General features: G+C 40.5%; 1 non-coding gene across 4 annotated transcripts in view; it reads left to right on the top strand.

The window, feature by feature from the left end:
- Positions 1–9,873: 9,873 nt before the first annotated feature.
- The window catches only part of LOC109428242 (mucin-2), a 362,414-nt gene continuing 354,358 nt past the window's right edge, over positions 9,874–17,929 (top strand). For all 4 annotated transcript variants that reach the window (XR_009997698.1, XR_009997700.1, XR_009997699.1 and 1 more), the window contains exon 1: positions 9,874–10,117. This is a non-coding gene — a transcript (mucin-2). The remainder of the gene's footprint in view (positions 10,118–17,929) is intronic.

Raw genomic sequence — 17,929 nt, 5'->3', positions numbered from 1 at the left:
TCTTGCGAGAAGCTCCGCAAAGTGTTATTGAAGAAATCTCGAAAGGAACTTCAGGGAAAACCTGAGAAAAATGAGACATCTCGAAAAAAGTTCTAGGTAATAGTAATCCCGAGAAGAAATATTAAGGACATCCAAGGAGGGTTTCTGAAAATCTCATGGAATCCTGAAAGCAGCTACGGACGAAGTTCCGCGAGGAAAACAAGAGAAATATCGAAAAACTATCGGTAAAAATTCCGTCGTAAACTATTGGATAGATAAACCTGTTGAACTCAGAGTTGGCACCAAATCCATCCCAACCAAGCTGAAAATGATCAAGTTTCAGGCAATTTGGCCGACATAAATCCCTCATGACGAGTAGAACAAACTTTCTAAACTTTCAAAATTTCATCTGGAAAAACCTGGAATACTCAGGGAATTTTATTTTGAGTTATGTGTAGACACGGGAAGGAGTTTTTGTTATCAGGGAGGGATGGATAGTTACATAGATCAGGATTCACTTTTGTAAGTGATGTGATTCTTGCAACAGAGAGCATAAACAAAACACATATACAAGCAATAGTCTTACCTCTCAATTTAGAAGAATATCGGGTCCCTGAAGATTCAGAATAGAATTTTGGAAGATGTCATATGCGAGAGAGATCTTGCGTCACCGTCAGGTAAAAAAAGTTGATTTTAGCGTTACGTAATAAATGGATGTTGCCTTACCTGCTTCTACCACCATGAAATCGAGACACTGAATTTAAAATTCTGGTGCTGACATCGATAACGACGGACCGTAAAAACTAGGGGAATAGCACTGAAACATGTTGGTGGCAGTAGCTCCTCTTTGGAGCCACCATATGTTGGTAGCAGCACAATCTTCCAATTGGCAGCACGATTCATGTTTTGTTCCTATTGCGATGGGACTAGACCAAATAGTAACTGAATGCAGTAGCACTCTTGTCCACAGCTATCGCAATGATGAATCGGCGATGATCAGGATGACAAAACCCACAATCGTTTGACGGTACCTTTGCAAAGGGATACGGTACCCAAGTAACACAGAAAACATCTTCTAAAATGTAATTTGAAGAAGATGTTGCAGTACAGTATTATAAGTGAAACTGCATACATCTTGTGTTGAAATCAAGTTTTAACTATGTTCAGCAATAACAAGTTTTTAAAAATCTTGTCAATCTCAGAACAAGTTATAATAACGTTTATTTAATGTTGATAAAACAAGATTTTTGTTTCATCGCCTTCCTTCAATTAAAGAATATATGTGAAACATCAGCAGGACATATTTATAACCTTTGGGCACAAACATGTTACGATAACGTTATTTTTATGTTTTAATCACGTTAATATATCAGTTTGAAAGTTCGTATTCTCTTCTCACTCACTAAGATATTCTTCATGAAACATGTTTTGCACTTAAAAATACGAGGCAATTCAATTATGATATTCTCAATTTAGTTGAAAATCGGAGTTTTCGACAAGCGAAGTTGGGGTTTTCTCCAAATCCGTGCGTCGGACCTAACTTCGGAAGTGGTACGCTGTATAGTAAACCTGGCCAGCTATACAGCGCACCACTTCCGAAGTTAGGTCCGACGCACGGGTTTGGAGAAAAATCCAACTTCGCTAGTCGAAAAATCCGGGGTTTAAATGGATGGAGAATATTCTTCGCACATAAATGTCAGGCCAATAACAGCAAATGTTCACTTAAGGTACTTACGTGTCGCCTACATCTCACTTCGGAGCACAGTTTAATCTTTAATCACTGGGAATATTAGAATTGTTTTTGTTCCAAGAAGAACTTCGCTCAAACTTTGTTATTGTTATACTTTAGTTCAAAACAGGTATCCAAAAACAAAAATCATATCGTTGGAAACGGATGTTTCCAATTCGTTGCTATAACGTTTTTTGAATGTATTTCAACCAATTGAAGTAGTTTTCGGCAAACATGTTATTGAGAAGTGCTAGCGATGTAATTTAAACGTACTTCTAATGTTTTGAATTCTTTCCTATCAGTCCAGATAAATTAAAGTGCCTGCTCAAAAGTTTCATACTAATTAGTTTATGTAAAACCGTTTGTCCATCTGTAAAGGTTTTCTATTATTTTTTCTTATGACGTTTTAAACATTTATTGAAATAATATATTTTCCTTATTTGTAACGAACGTAAATTCTGCGATCTAAATGCAGATCATTATTATTAACAGCATTCTAAAACTTCCTGACCGTACTGTGTCATGAAGCCCCCATGTTGCATGTCTGAAAAATTGTTCGAAAAACTCACACAAACCCGAGAGATGAAAAAACTTCCTTTCTTATTTTCAATCGGATGGATAGCCAATAAATTAATGAAGAGTGAATGCGTTACTTTCACCATAAATTTTTAATGGCACATGAAATTATGTCAAAGCGACCAAACACTGACATGGTAAATTACAAATAGAATGTAAGGTTCGAAAATTATTTTGAGCCATTACCAAATACCACATAATAGCTGTCACATCAATTTGCACGGTTTACGTTTTTCAAATTACTTTTTTTCCTGCTAGCAATAAATTAGTATTTGGAATGTTTTTGAGAACATTATCAATACATATTCTTATGTTATAATAATGTATTGAAAAACATCTTTAGCAACATCGAAGATGTTTTATAAGCCGCCATTTTTTGCGCTTTTTCGGTTATATAAGTGTACGAAATTAAGTTTCGCACTCGAGAAACAAAACATGGGCGTTTGTATGAAACATGTACTTTAAACATTAATATAACAAGTTGTGTTACTTGGGTATTATATTCCGTGTGTACCAAACAACAGAGTTGACGGAGCGTGTTACTTTCGAACACCGATATTACTCACTCAGGGTAGGAGGTTCAAGAAGGAGAATAGTTAAAATCGAACGTCCAAATCGTGTGCGATAGCATTAAGGCATTCTTGACTGATGTCAAAGCTCTCGCATTCGGAACCTTAGTTTTACAGAGTGAGAAAAAGTTCAACAGATTCAATGATTGGAGACTCGTCTAAATCGTGTGTCTTAAGAAAGTGTCTTGTCTTGTCTTAAGCCTTTCTAGACTGCAAATTCTATAAAAGGGACTGGTAAAGAAAATTATCAGAGTAAGAAAAAGTTTAATCGATCCAATGATTTCCGACTTTCACGATTCTTAGTATCCGCACTTTTAAAGGCTTGAATTATCCAATCAAGTGATCAGAATAATTGAGGCTTCACAAGTGCTAGTTCAGGGTCAAAAGAATTTGAGTAGCAGAATAATACTTAACCCAGAGGTATCCAGTGTGGAGTCCAAAACAAGAAGACGCCAGTCAGTTGATCTTCCTTTTTATAGCCGCAAGGCCTACCAAAAGTTACGCATGATCTTTCCTGAAAGCATGATGAAATAGTGGCTTTCGTTATGATCTACACATCTGATACATTTGATACGTGTATTATCATGAATATATGGGTGGCAAGAATTCTAAAATGATCTTTCGTGAGTGAATGCTTTTTTCATATCGTAAACAACCTTGTGTAAAAGAGTCACAGTGTACTTTCCTGTTTGGTAAGTCGAATGTGATGATCGACAATGCGACAATCGACTAAGCATTTCAGAAGAAAAGAGGTCAAACTTTTAGGTCTGAAACACTGCTTCTTCATACGACGCACGACCCACTTTCGAAATTAACTTTACAGTAATATACCGCCAAGATTTGGGAATATACCCTGTAACACTGTATAGCAAATATACTTTGGAACCCTACAAGTGCGTAACACCCCAAGCCTGGGAACTTAGACTATCCTCACCAGTGCGTAGTAAGTCGGTGAGTAGAAGTGGTGTGCAAATCGGTTTCATTTCTGATACCCACCCGTTTTCGCACCGTCCGTTCATATCATCGTTGGTAAAACACCACCTCATCTCCCCACTAAGGACTGTTCAATTTATAAAACGGACAACTTTACAAGGCTATAAAAACAAAACGCATAGTTCATATCTAACCACCCTTGCTTCATTGTTCAGTACATCATCTTTCATTATAGTAATCATTTTTGAATCGAATAAAAATAGTTTTATCTAATAGAAAATCGGCCGGGTGTTAAATGAGGTGAATTTTTCGATTGCTGAAAATTGAAAATATATATAAAATTACTGTTCACATATGATATATCGTTTCTAATAATAGAAAAGTATGTGCCATGCTGCAGCAGCATGAGTAATAAACATTCTGGCAAAATTTAAACGCAATTGGAAAATTTAGTGTTGAGATATTGAAGTCTCAAGTGAGATTCGATTTTTTGAATAAAATTCATTTGTAAAGCAAAAAGAGCATTAAAATAATAAATAAACAATTTTTTTATGCGTCCAGTCGAAAGTGGAAATAATGTGGTTTGAAATACAGAAAACTGCTTCTTAATAACATTGTTGGTTTGGTTATTGTGCGCCATTACAGACACAGTAATCAAAACAGTTTCGTTCTTTGAAGGTTCTTGCAAATAACAATGACACCTAATGCAAATTTTGCATAACAATGATGTTGGAAATAAAAACTTTGCATCCGATAATTATTAAATAAGGTGCACAATAACATAGGACCAACTTTGTTGAAAATAAATAATAACAAGATTTGCTGGAGTCGGAAATCTGCATCAATGGAGCAAAAAGTATGACATTTTTTAATTTGACCATCTTTATGGATTAAATTTTTGATGAAAAATGCAATTAAAAGTAAATTTTTCTTCTGTATCATTCAGAGAGCAATATTCTACTACTCTGGACAAATTTTTAGCCGAATCCGTGATGCTATTGCAACACAGGACTTAAATGAATATTTTTTTAATAATTTCTATGAAAACAAGGCAACTTACTATATCAAGCTGGAAACTGCTTGGTGCATTATTACCGATCAACTTTTGAGCTTCACCTTTAGTAGAATAGTACAAGATTCCAATTAATTAAAAACTTCAAGAATATGTGAATGTTAAGTATGTAGAAAGTAATGCCGAAATTTGAGAAATGGGTTTTATTGATGTTTTACGAAAACCGTTTCAGTTATACAATAAAGAAAATTTTGCTTTATGTTATATTTTTCCTACATTTGAGAATAGCTATAGAAAGTTATGCAAAAAACTGATAATGATTTTATTGAAAAATAAAAAAGATATCGCACAAGCAAGGTGTCCGTTTTATAAATTGAACAGTCCTTAGTGGTTGGTAATAGTACCTACTTCATATCGTTAACAAAATACAGAGAAGCAAGAAATGACAACATCATTTCTTTTCCTCATATTATCGTATTCAATTGAACGAAAGTTCTAGAATGTTGATAATTAATTCCTCAAGTGTTTCGCTCAAATTGTTTAATTCCTGAGGAAATTTCTTGCGGATTCTATGATGGATTCCTGGAGGGATCCTTGAAGGATTCCTGAAGAAACGCTTCGAAGAATCTATGATAGAACGTCTTGAAGGAACTCCTAGAGCAATCCTTGAATGATGAATCCCTGAAAGAAATTCTGGAGAAATCCCTGAATGCATTTCTGGAGATATCTCTGAAGAAACTGCCAGGGAAACCCCAGAAAGAATTCCCTGGACAATTCCGGGAGAAAATGCCAGGGACATCCCGGAAGGAATTGCCGGGGAATCCCAGAAGAAATTATCGGGGGAATCCCGGAAGGAATTCCCGGGGCAATCCCGCGAGGAACTTCCGGTTGAATTCCGGAAGGAATAGCCGGGGCCATCCGGGAAGCAGTACACTGAAGGAATTCCCGGGGGAATCTCAGAAAGAATTCCCGTGGGATTTTCAGAAGGGTATTCTGTAAGGAGTTCCCGGGGGAATTCGGAAAGCAATTCACGGAGCAATCCCGGAAGGAATTCCCGGGAAAATTTCGAAAGGAAACCATGAAAGGAATTCCCGGGGAAATCCCTAAAGATATGCCCGGGGGAATCTCGGAAGGAATTGCCAAAGAAATTCCGGTAGGAATTCCCAGGGGAATCCCGAAAGGAGTTTCTGGATGAATCGCCGAGGGCATTCTTGGAGGAATCCCAAGGGAATCCCTGAGGAAATTTTGGGAGGAATCCCTGAGGGAATTCCGGGAGTATTCCCAGAAAGAATACCGGGAAAATTTCTAACGGAGTTCCGGGAGGAAGCTCCGAAAAAAATCCGGAAAGGATCCCCAAAGGAATTCCAAGAAGAATACCTGAGGCAATTCCTGGTGAATTCCCCGCAGGAATTCCTTCAGGATGCTCCGACGGAATTCCTGACGAAATTTCTAAAAAAAAATCCTTGAATGTTCTTCAGGAGAAATCCCAGACGAAACTCCTAACGGACGGATCTCTAAAGGTACTTCTGGAAGGTTCCCTGGTGAAATGATTAGAAAATGTCTGAGGGATTCTCCGAAGGCACTCCTATTGTAATCCAAGAATGAACTCCTAAAAGATACCCTGAAAAATTTCGTGAAAGAATCTCAAGGAACACCTGCAGAAATTCGCCAAGGAATTCCTGGAGAAATCCCTGAAGGAATTGCTGAAGAATTGCGGAGTGTCTTTTGGAGAAGCACTACGAGTGTTTGGAGAAGCGGACAAGTGTTGATTGGAACCATTAAGTTAGCATATTAGCTGACACTTTTTTTCATTGAAAGTCACCTGTTTTTATTCTACTCGGGGCTTACAATACTGCATTACCGACGACATTTGCCGGTTCCCGGTGGAAATTTCAAAGAAGTTATACGAATATTCAGGTATAGAAATTCATCGTTCTTCGGTTTGTTGCGGCATTAAATTTTATCTTGAATATGAGTCCATTTGTGACAAACGCAATCTTAAATGCATAAGAGAACAACAGTTTAAAAATTTATCAACGTAAATAACTTTTTTATATTTTACTTGTAGAAAGCTGTCTTGTTTTTGTTTGTTATTCAGATTGAAATCAGGAAGAAAAAGTGATATCAATCGCGATAGCAACAATGATAGCAACGGTTGGGTATGGTTGTCAGATATAAGAACCCACTGTGCACGGGCAGGTAGGTTGTCATTTTCAAACCAATTTGGCAGCGATTGGTGGGGTTCGTGCGTTATGAAGGAAGTTGCCAATTTGGGAGTGAGTTTTTGGTGGCAAAGTGTACAGGCCGCGTTTTCATTCGGTCCTCGTCGTCGTCGTCGTCTATTTGACTGCTCATCTTCGTACGGGGCGACTTAGTGAGTTTTTGGAGGCAAAGTGTACAGGCCGCGTTTTCATTCGGTCGTCGTCGTCGTCGTCGTCTATTTGACTGCTCATCTTCGTACGGGGTGATTTAGTGAGTTTTTGGTGGCAAAGTGTACAGGCCGCGTTTTCATTCGGATCGTCCGCGTGCACGTCGTCGTCGTCGTCGTCGTCGTCTATTTGACTGCTCATCTTCGTACGGGGCGATTTATGATACGATAAATGCAACATCAACATTTTTTGCGATTTTAGTCAACAGACATTGAAATGTTCGTCACGTCAAGTGTCGGCCCAAGTTCCAAAGCCACGTTGGTTCAAATCACTTTATTTTCTCTTTCGTTAATTTTCGCACTTCGAAAACTATCTGAATGGTTCGTCATCTTCGATGTCGGCATGTGTTTTGTTTTAGTCCAAATGAAAATAAGTGGTTTGATATTAATAGGGTTGCATGAATCACTCCACTTACCAAAGTGAACACATATCATGCGCCCTTTCCCCTCCCCACTAACAAAAAGTCCTTCCCATGACAGACGTGGAGACGCAGAGGTGATCTCGGTCTTTAGTAAGCAACGCACGTCATAATAACATTCCTTTCCTTCCTCGATGACCGTAAGGACGTGGCCGGCGCCGTTATTGACCTAATAAAGTTTGGAATTCTCGAAGATGCACATTGAGGACGGTAAGCTACTCCCAAGCTCCGTCTGTTGGTTCCTTGTGCAACTTCGATTGTTCTGGTCAATCACGGAGTAGCAACTACGAATAGTACGGTCATCTATGCTCATGCTCATGCTATGAAGGAAGTTGCCAATTTGGGTTTAGTCACGCATTGGTGGGCATCGTCTTATATACGAGAAACAAAATGGAACATTACAAATGCACAAAACACAACATAAATTGTGCCCTGTTTTCCAAATGGATAACGAAGTCTAATCCCAGGATGACGAGGTTTCATGATTGTCCTTGGTTGTATTTTAGTCTGGCTGGCTGCCTATAGTTCGCAGCGATTGCTGCTTTTATAACTTGTTGGTCTATGAATTTCTAATCCTAAGGAGGCCTCCTCTAAATTCAAGCATAACTACAAGACCGTCTACATTTTGATGTCTGTGCTAGGGGACGATCTGCTTGCCTTGTACTTGATCGTTGCCCGAAATGGACTGAGCACTTCAAATGCTTATTAAAGTTAAGGGAAGGATGTACAAACCACAAGGTTACGTACAAAAGGCTGAATTACGAAAGGCTGAAATAACAAAAGGCTGAAACACGAAAGGCTGAAATTACAGAAGGCCGAATGCATCAAAAGGCTGAAATAACATAAGGCTGAAACAGTGATTCGACTAATTTTCAAACGCACCAGCCTAAAGGCTAACCTCAACACTAACAACTCTGACAAACAGGTCACACCAATTGGGAATTATTACATACATTCATTGATTTCACGATCTTTTTGAAAATTTGCTTGTTTTTCGATTACCCAGCCGTGGCACTTGCATTGGTTTTGCTTGAGCTTGACGATTGACCGTCCTACCGTCCCATGTTCATGATTGGCCAAACTAAGCCATTTTGAGGGAACATGCTTTAGTTACTATGTTCTGAATCGGAAAGTTTTACAACTGGCCATAATGCTATGGATTATTGAACGTCTACATTACTAAGACAGTATTTTCCAAAATAATAGCATATATTTCAAAGAAGGGAAAATCTCTGATGATGTTGTTTTAGTAGCCGTAATGACAGCCATCTTCAAAACAGCATGACTCAAAAGAATAGCTCATGTTTAAAGAAGGATAAATTAACGATATGAATATTATCAGTTCCTTTTTGTTATCGTTGATGTGCACCATTAGTCTTTTCACTATAAGCTCAGATTCGAAACTAGGGCCCCTGCTGAGGGCTACGCGTACGATTCGCGTTCGTAACAAGAACTTTTCATTATGAAAATTTTCTTTACCTTCTTTAGCATTGAGTATCTTCGTGCCTGTTACGCGATATGCCAAAGCTGAGAAGCAGGCTCGATCCCAGTTCGGTCGTTTCTCCAAGGACAGGAAGACGTGCTATAACTTATATATGCATTTTCGAATTTTCAGCCTTTTCATTTTTAAGCCTTTTGTAACTTCAGCCTTATGTTACACTTTCTTGATTTTAGCCTTTCGTATTCAGCCTTTTGAGCATTCAGCCTTTTGAAATTCAGCCTTAAGTAACAATCCCAAACCACAGTATATGACACAAAATGCTCACAACAAATTACAAACGTAACAGCACTGCAAACAAGTAGGGTGCGGGCACCGGTTTTGGCCAGTCTAAGGGAAATCATTTTTATAAAAATAACCAATAAGCCTATGAAAACAACCAATGCGTCAAAAGAAAGGTTACAATCTATATTTTGAAGGAAAAATGCAGAAATCATGCCAATACTTGATTTTTGTATTAAAAGTGGTACTGGCCAAAATAGAAGCTCTGCCGCAGTTTTGGCCATATTCTTAAGTTTGGTTTCTATTTTGGCCAATCACGTGTATTTCTTATGGTTTCATTTCAAAAAGATAAGTCAAAGTCTCATCAACCATGTATTTTTGAAGAATTCGTACAATGTCTTTTCTATTAAATTATTCAACTTGTTCCATCTTGAACCCCCTCCCAGTCAATAAACTCCCAAAGCAATTGAACTAATCAATCCATTTTTATTGCGTTTCTCGTTTCAGGATTTGTTTTATTGCGCGTCGCCTCCGAAGTAGCTCTGTCCCGAGACGGCCAGGGCGCGCTTGGGTCTGATTCGCTATCGTGAAAAGCGGAAGTGTCGAATCCCCACCGAGGACAAAAACAACACTGCAATCACGGAACCATAAAGTAAAACCACTCACCTCCCCCCAAGCCGCGCCCGGATCGACGGCCGCAGTCAGAACGCGATGGCCAAAGCTGACTCAATCCAGAATGGAATCAAAACAGAGTGAGTACACAGTCATTTTATAATATTGGCAAATAATAACTTTTTCACGATTCCTGATCAACGTCTTCTTCTCGCTGAGCGGGCCAATAAAAAGTTCTGACGTCTAATTAAATAGGTAACGCACCACAACCACCGGTATTGGCCCTCCTCCCGCCGTGTACAACAACAATGGTCAATTGAGACCGGCAGCAGCGAACGAAATCGAACTTTTCAAACTTTAATTCGACCGTGGTATTAATTTTCCGATTCCTCTATCGGTGAACAGCAGACTTAGGAATCAACAACGCGACGACTGTTTCCGCTATCTGTCGTTTTCCAGCACCTTGGTTTGGAGTTTGCCAACGAGGCCCAGTGGTTTCCAACTTGGGGATGAATTCGTTGACTTAATACCCATTTTCAAATAAAGTAGTTGTGGGTGCAAAAATTGGCAAAATTTTAAATTGAAATAATGTTTCAGACAATCAAGAAACCAATTATTCTCAAATAGATTTGAACCTTCACCAATACAATGATGTCATAGAAACCATAAATGTTTCCTTCGTTTTGGATTAAGGTGGGAGAAAAAGGATGAAAATGGAGTACCTAAATAGGATGGAATAATAAAATGGAATAGGATGAAAAAGAAAAAAAAAGAGAATAAAAGAATATAGAAGAAGAATGGCCTGGTTGAAGTCAATCTTTCTGGTCCTAGTAGCATGTTAACATAAAAAAACTCTAAATACGAAAAATCGCACTCTCAACTGTATATCACTATAACATTTGAAACCCACTGATCCATTCCGACAACTTGCTTCAAGTCAATCAACCTGGCTTTCATTCATCAAACACTTCCAAAAAAGTTCAAATTGCCTTTCGCACCTTGTCTTCTTCTTGCTCCATTGTTGTTGTTTCTGGGGTCACTCTGAAGTACCTACAAAATTGCAATTCTCTCATCAACCATTATCCGCGATAGAAGTTTCACCGTTACACCTTAATGCTAATTAAGGCCAACAAGAAGAAGCATCTGTCACCCGCCCAGCTAATCGATTGTTGAGCGATGAAACGAAGTTTTCGGTTAGATTACCTTGGAAAGGGATAGCCGAAAAGCACCAAACTCGCACTAATTCCAGCTTTGCACAATCGGGAAGAACTCTCCTAACTTTTCAATGTGACGAAAAGAGCACCCGGATTCGTAATTAGCTGAGTGCCATGCCGCGCCAGTCATTAGCCAGGTACCCACTCAGACGAAACACTCCAGACAATGATGCACACAATTGCGGTGCACTTTTGCAGGCTGCTGCAGTCTGCGTTTGAATCGTGCTTTATCTCAATTTGCTGCGTTTATTGAGATGGGTCTGGGGCAGGGCGCGTCTGAGTTCAACAAAAGCGTAGAATAACTTTTTATGATTTGTTGTGATGATTTCAACTAGCGGTTTTCTGGTTCATCGCCTGTTTGAACGTGAACTATTGAATATGAGATTTAAGGTGAAGTACACAGTTAACACCACTACTAACTGGGGGGAAATTAAAGTTATAACTTTGGATTTATTACAACACAAATGCTGCCCATATCCAATCCGATGGAAAGTACCTAATACGATGACGATTTACACTGTATCTTTGTGCGAGTAGATCTTTTTATGATTTCCCTAGATGCTTGTCCCAACGACACATTTTTTTTTTCATTCTATCTGGACCAACGCGGAAACTTGTCACACAGTTGCCTAGGAAATTTCTCCAAGGGCAATTCATTTCCCTGTGACCGTTGAAAAGAATAATAGATCTGCGTGGGAACAGATACATTTGGAGCTTTTCCCTCGGGATTCACAGACTTGAGCTTTCATAGTTGAAGTGAATCTTTCAAAACAATCTTTGTTGGGGTCAAATCCCTTTTTGTTTTCTCGCAGAACCACGTTGTGTCGAAAAAAAAAGAGCTTTGTTTAATATTTTTCAGAGAGTAAATCTGAAATACATATATAGGGTACTGGTTCCCTTGTTAAGCATGTGGCTCCCATCAAATATACTATATTAATATTAATATAGTATATTTGCTCCCATTTTCATCCTACGAAAAACAAAGGATTGAAGCGCTGTTTGATTTGTTTCTTATTTTTGTATTTTTTGTTAGAAGTGAGCACCCACGAAAACAAAAAGAACGGAATCAATCGGTGCCGTAATCGCTTGTTTTCGAATAGGATGAATATGGGAGCATGAGATTACTGATGGCACACATACCCTACATACATTTATTTGCTCAACATCACATTCAACCTTTCGTTACTCGTGCGGTTAGCCAACACCGCCAGCACCACGCTAATGCTGAGTATAAAAAGCGAGATTTTTTCAACAAGTGTTGTACAAAATACAACAGCGCGATCGATCGAGGATTGAGATAAGACATAATCAACAATAGTACGCTACAATACTCGGTTTGTAGTTGCCGCTCTCCATCCTCGGTCACGCCCGAGCCAAGTCACGCTCCACCTGGTCCGCCCATCGTGCTCTCTGCGATCCACGCCTTCTTGTGCCATATACAGAGATGAACCAGCCACGGGCTGAAAGTCTCTTTAATAAAGATAATAAAAAAAAATCTTGTGCCAACCGGATCAGTCGCGAACACCAACTTTACAGGGTTGTTGTCCGACTATTCTGCAACATGCCCTGATCACCGTATCCTTCCGGTTTTGGCTACCTTCTGGATGCTGAACTCGCTGTAGAGTGCGGCGAGCTCGTAGTTCATCCTTCTCTGTCACACACCATTCTCCTGCACATCGCTGAAGATCATCCTTAGCATGCGTTGCTCAAAAATTTCCGAGTGCTTGCAGGTCCTCCTCGAGCATGGTCCATGTCTCGTGCCCGTAGAGGACCACCGTTCTTATTGGCGTTTTGTACATGGTGCACTTGGTGCACTTGGTGCGTGGGTGAATCGCTTTAGACCGCAGTTTCTTCCGGAGCCCGTAGTAAGCAGGACTTCCACTGATGATGCGCCCTCGTATTTCATGGAAGGTAACCCGTCCATTATCACATTTTTACCTAGATGGACTCGTTCCTATTAGGTTCCGCCTGTCAGCATGTACTTTGTTTTTGACGCATTCACCACCAGTCCGACCTTTGCTGCTTCGCGTTTTAGGCGGGTGTACAGCTCTGCCACCGTTCCAAATATTCTTACGACATGTCGTCCGAAACGCACACAAATTGACCAGATTTTGTGAAGATCGTACCCCGATTTCTGAGCCCGGCTCGTCGCATTACACCTTTCAGAGCGATGTAGAAGAGCAGGCATAAGAGTCCGTCATCTTGTCGCAGTCCTCTGGCGAGATTCGAATGAACTGGATAGTTTACCCGAAACCCTTACACAGTTTTGCACACCGTCCATCGTTGCTTTGATCAGTCTAATCAGATTCCCAGGAAAGCCATTTTCGCCCATGATTCTCCTTAGCTCCACGCGGTCGATACTGTCGTATGCCGCTTTGAAGTCGATGAACAGGTGATGCGATGGGACCAGGTATTCACGACATTTCTGGAGGATTTGCCGTACGGTGAAGATCTGGTGTGTTGTCAACCGGCCGTCGATGAAGAAGGCTTGATAACTTCCCACGCACTCATTCGTTTTAGGTGACAGGCGATGGAAGTTGACCTGGGATAGCACTCTGTAGACAGCATTCAAAATAGTGATCGCTCTGAAGTTCTCACATTCCAAATGGTCCTGACACAACCTGATTTTCAACCGGTGCAGACAAGTGGCCAACTTTTCTGGGCCTATCTTAATGAGTTCAGCTGCAATACCATCCTTACCAGCTTCTTTATTGGTTTTGAGCTGGGAAATGACATCCTTAACTTCTCTCAGCGTTGGAGTTGACTCATTTCCGTCCTCTACTGCGCTGGCGTAGTCGTTCCCTCCGTTGTCGTGGTCTCCCGTGCCTACGTCCTCCACGACATTCAGATGCGCGTCGAAGTACTGCTTCCACCTTCCGATCACCGCACATTCGTTCTTTAAGAGATCTCCGTCCTTATCCCTGCATATGGCAGCATCCATTCATTACGTTACGCTAAAATTTACATTTTTAGACCCCCCTCCCCCTCCGTAACGCTTTTTTGTATGAAAATCCTAAAATTTTTGTATGGGCCGTAACGCTCTGCCATACTTTCCTCTCTCCCTAGAGCGTTACGTAATTTGTGAACAGCGCCTATGTAGGCTCGAAGCACGAAGCCATTGCGAGATGCGTTGGGCTTCTCTCTCTTGCATTCCGCTTCTTCCACGCGTCGGTTTTCCCGCTGAAAGAGGCGGGTTTGCTGTTTCCGCTTCTGTTTGTAACGTTCCACGTTCTGCCGGATTCCTTGCTGCAGCATTATCGCGCGTCATGTCGCCCGTGCTGCGTTCTTCTCCTCCAAAATCGCTCTGAACTCCTCGTCAAACCATTCGTTTGGTCGACTCCTTTCCACGTACCCGCTGGTGCTCTCGCCTGCCTCGTTGACGGCTGCTTTTAATGTCCTCCAGCAGTCCTCTAGAGGGACCTTCTGGAGCTCGCCTTCGTCTGGTGACGCTGCCTCGAGATTATACGCATATGCTGAGGCAGGGCCTAACACTAACCCCCTGGTTTACTGTCCGGAGGGACCCAGCAAGTTTGCCGTAGCAAACCCCCCCTTCCTTATCAGCATACGACTAAAATTCTCACCGGGGTTGGTTACCCGATATTCCCTAGGGTTGTTCGTATCCCGGCTGGTGCCACTTGGAGGTAGGGATCGGAATTGCATTGCAAGAGGCTGATGGACCTTACAAGAGGTCTGAACCGCATTGTCAGCCTTTACGGTGCCACTTCGAAGTTGTTCAAAGTGATCAAACTAACGTTTAGCTGGCCAGTTGAGCCGGTGAGTACATGTCCAGTAACGTCTTTCACTGGCATTCTCAGATATATTTCTGCTCCACTCAGGGTCAATCATTACTTTTATTGCTGTGTGCATTCAAAATGCAAATATCAAATGCGGCAGCACCAAATGCGGTAAGATTTTCTATCAAGTAACCCGATGTCAGTGGGAGCTTTCGAATCCTAGGTTGGCGGTGATATTGACTATGGTTGCTACGTTGCCTTTGGTAACATTGTGTTACCGCGTTTGAAACGCATTTGGGCACCGTTTGCATCTTGAACGCACACAGCAATATTAAATGTATGCGCAAACTTTTCCGCAGAGCTCATAAAAGCAGATGTTCTAAGGTGAACATTGTTTTTTTTTCTAATTTCAGTCCTATGCATTCACCACTCTATTGAAAAGTCTCATCCATTCGACATGTATTTAGTTGATTGTGTTCGATTTTTACGTATTTGAAATAGATGTTCATCACAAATTTGGATGCCATTCTTCATCATTTTATTTAATAAGTGTGACTGAATTAGATGCTTTTACCACTCAGTAAAAAAATTGGAAATGTTCAACAAGCTGGAAGAAATGTTTCGCCTTCCGACCCCTTCGGACGTTCTTCTATAAAACTTCTCTATAATCTTAAACAATGATTTACTGGCGAATTTAGCGGCAACCTAGGCGGCAACCGTTTGCGACCAGATGCGTGGTAGTCCGTTGTCCGTTAAGTGTCGTACCTTCAATATACTCAAAAACCACAAACAGACGTAACACTCTTTAAAACGGCTTGTCACATGCATTTAACGATCAACTCAAATTTCATTTTAATTGCGCGATCCTTTCATCAGAGGCGCTAGTGTTCGATCGCTTTGACGATTGCCAGTGTTCACGTTGCTGAATGATGCAAACGAAAATTACATGCGATTTGTGTAGTAGTGTGCGTGTTAGCAAACGTCAAATCGAAATCCATCATGGCCGACAGTGTCTCGCGCGGTTATACCAACAGGTGGCAGTGTGCTCATAAAAAAACACCGGGCAAAAGTTTTTGATGAATTTCCTTTAAGAGTTACGTCTGTTTGTCTGTGCAAAAACTAACAAGTATCTTTCGCGTTGCATTGCAGAGAACACTTTTCCCCAACTGTTACTCTCTCTCTCCATCACATTATGTGTTTTTCACTATTCTTGAGCAGTTTTCACTACCGTGGACCGCCTAAACTAATATTAGTATATCCAAATCAGTTGGTAACCGAAACTGCAAAGTAATGAATCTCCGCTCCGTAAAGCCAAAAACTCGGTTGAGCCAATTTTCAAACAACAATACAAAAACACATTTGAAATGCAAATATGCATCAAATTTAGCGGTTTCATCATAAAAATCAAAAATCATATTTAGGACCACCCTCATATGGCGCTGGAACCAGTGTGCAATGTAGACCCGATTCTTTTTTTTTTTTGCACGGGTCGATTTTTTGCTATAACTCAGTCAATTTTGACCATTTTTCATAAAATGTTATACACAGAGGGATAGAGGTGTGCGCCGCCGCCGATTTTCGGTTCATGCCGCCGCCGATTATTTTTCGGCACACCGCCGCTTACGCCGCTGAGCTCCAATTTTCTACGCCGATCTCAAAAACGCATTGATAAATTTTATTTTTTCTTGATGTATTTCATTACAATATTTCAAGCAATTCATTGGAGTCATCTGCATACATAGCTTTTGTAAGGTCGTTTTTTTTTGGTTCAAATTTATAACAGTTCTAAAAATTTGACACGCTAAAATAGATCAAATTACACTCAGTTTCACCGGTAGTTGTTTTAAATTCTAAACTTCGCATGTCACGTCAACGATGTTTTGAAAGTGAAAGAGTTTGTTATTTGAATTAAATCGGGTTCACAAAGAAACTGGGGGTTCCTGAAGATAACTGATGGCTGAAGAAAGAACGTAGGGATTCCGAAGATTGAAAAAAATGCTAGTGATTCTGAAAAAAATGTTTTTGTCGTGTTCATCTCCAGAAGAGGTGAAATTTCTCCAGCAATTCTTCTGAGGATTCTTCCAGCAGTTTCACCAAGAATTCCACTAAGAGTTCCTCCTGGAACTCCAGAAGGTCCTTCGGGAAATCCGAGGGTTTCCTCCGAGACATCCTCTAGAAGTTTCTCCGGTCATTGCTACAGAAGTTGTCCCAGTGACCTCTGGAAATTCCTCTAAGAGTTACTCTGGGAATTTTTTTGGAAGATCCTTCGGGAATTCCTCTAGTAGTTTTTTTTTTCCTGGAAATTCCTTTAGGAGATCGTCGGGCATTTCCTCTAGGAGCACCTTCGAGAATTGCTCCACAAGTTCTTCATCGAGTTCATCCGGAAATAACTTAACAAATTTCTACGGGAATTCCTTTAAGAGTTCATAGAAATTGCACTGGAAATAGTTTCCTCCGATAATTCCTCTAGGAATTCCTCGGGAATTCTTCTGGGAGTTCTTCTGGCAAGTTCTGTAGCAGTTTCTCCTGGAATTCTTCCAGGAATTTGTATAAGAATTTCTTCTGGGAATTACTCTAGGATTTCTCCAGGAATTCCACCGGGAATTTCTCTACGAGTTGCTTCGGGGATTCCTTGCCGATTTTTTTTCGGGAATCGCACTAAGAGTTTCACCATGACTTTCTCTAAAGTTCTTCCGGGAATTCGAATATCTTCGGCCCGAAGACTTCGGGAACACCTTTACGAGTTTCACCGGGAAGAAGTTCCCCAAGCAATTTCACTACGAGTTGCTCTATAAGTTTTTTTCTAGAAGTTGCACTGGGTATGCCAAGAGTTTCCTCCGATAAATTACGTTAAGAATTACCCCGGAAGTTCCTCTAGAAGTTCTTCCGGAAATTCCTCTAAAGTTTCGGGAAAAAATCCAGGAGCTTCCCCGAACGTTCTTTTGGGCGTTCTCCCAGGTATTTCTCTACAAGTATTTGAGTTCATCCGGGAATGCCTCTACAA

The sequence above is a fragment of the Aedes albopictus genome, chromosome 2, assembly GCF_035046485.1.
Source record: "Aedes albopictus strain Foshan chromosome 2, AalbF5, whole genome shotgun sequence".
Classification (NCBI taxonomy): Eukaryota; Metazoa; Arthropoda; class Insecta; order Diptera; family Culicidae; genus Aedes; species Aedes albopictus.
The sequence above is the reverse complement of the archived record's forward strand: the minus strand, read 5'-3'. Positions and strand labels throughout refer to the sequence as shown.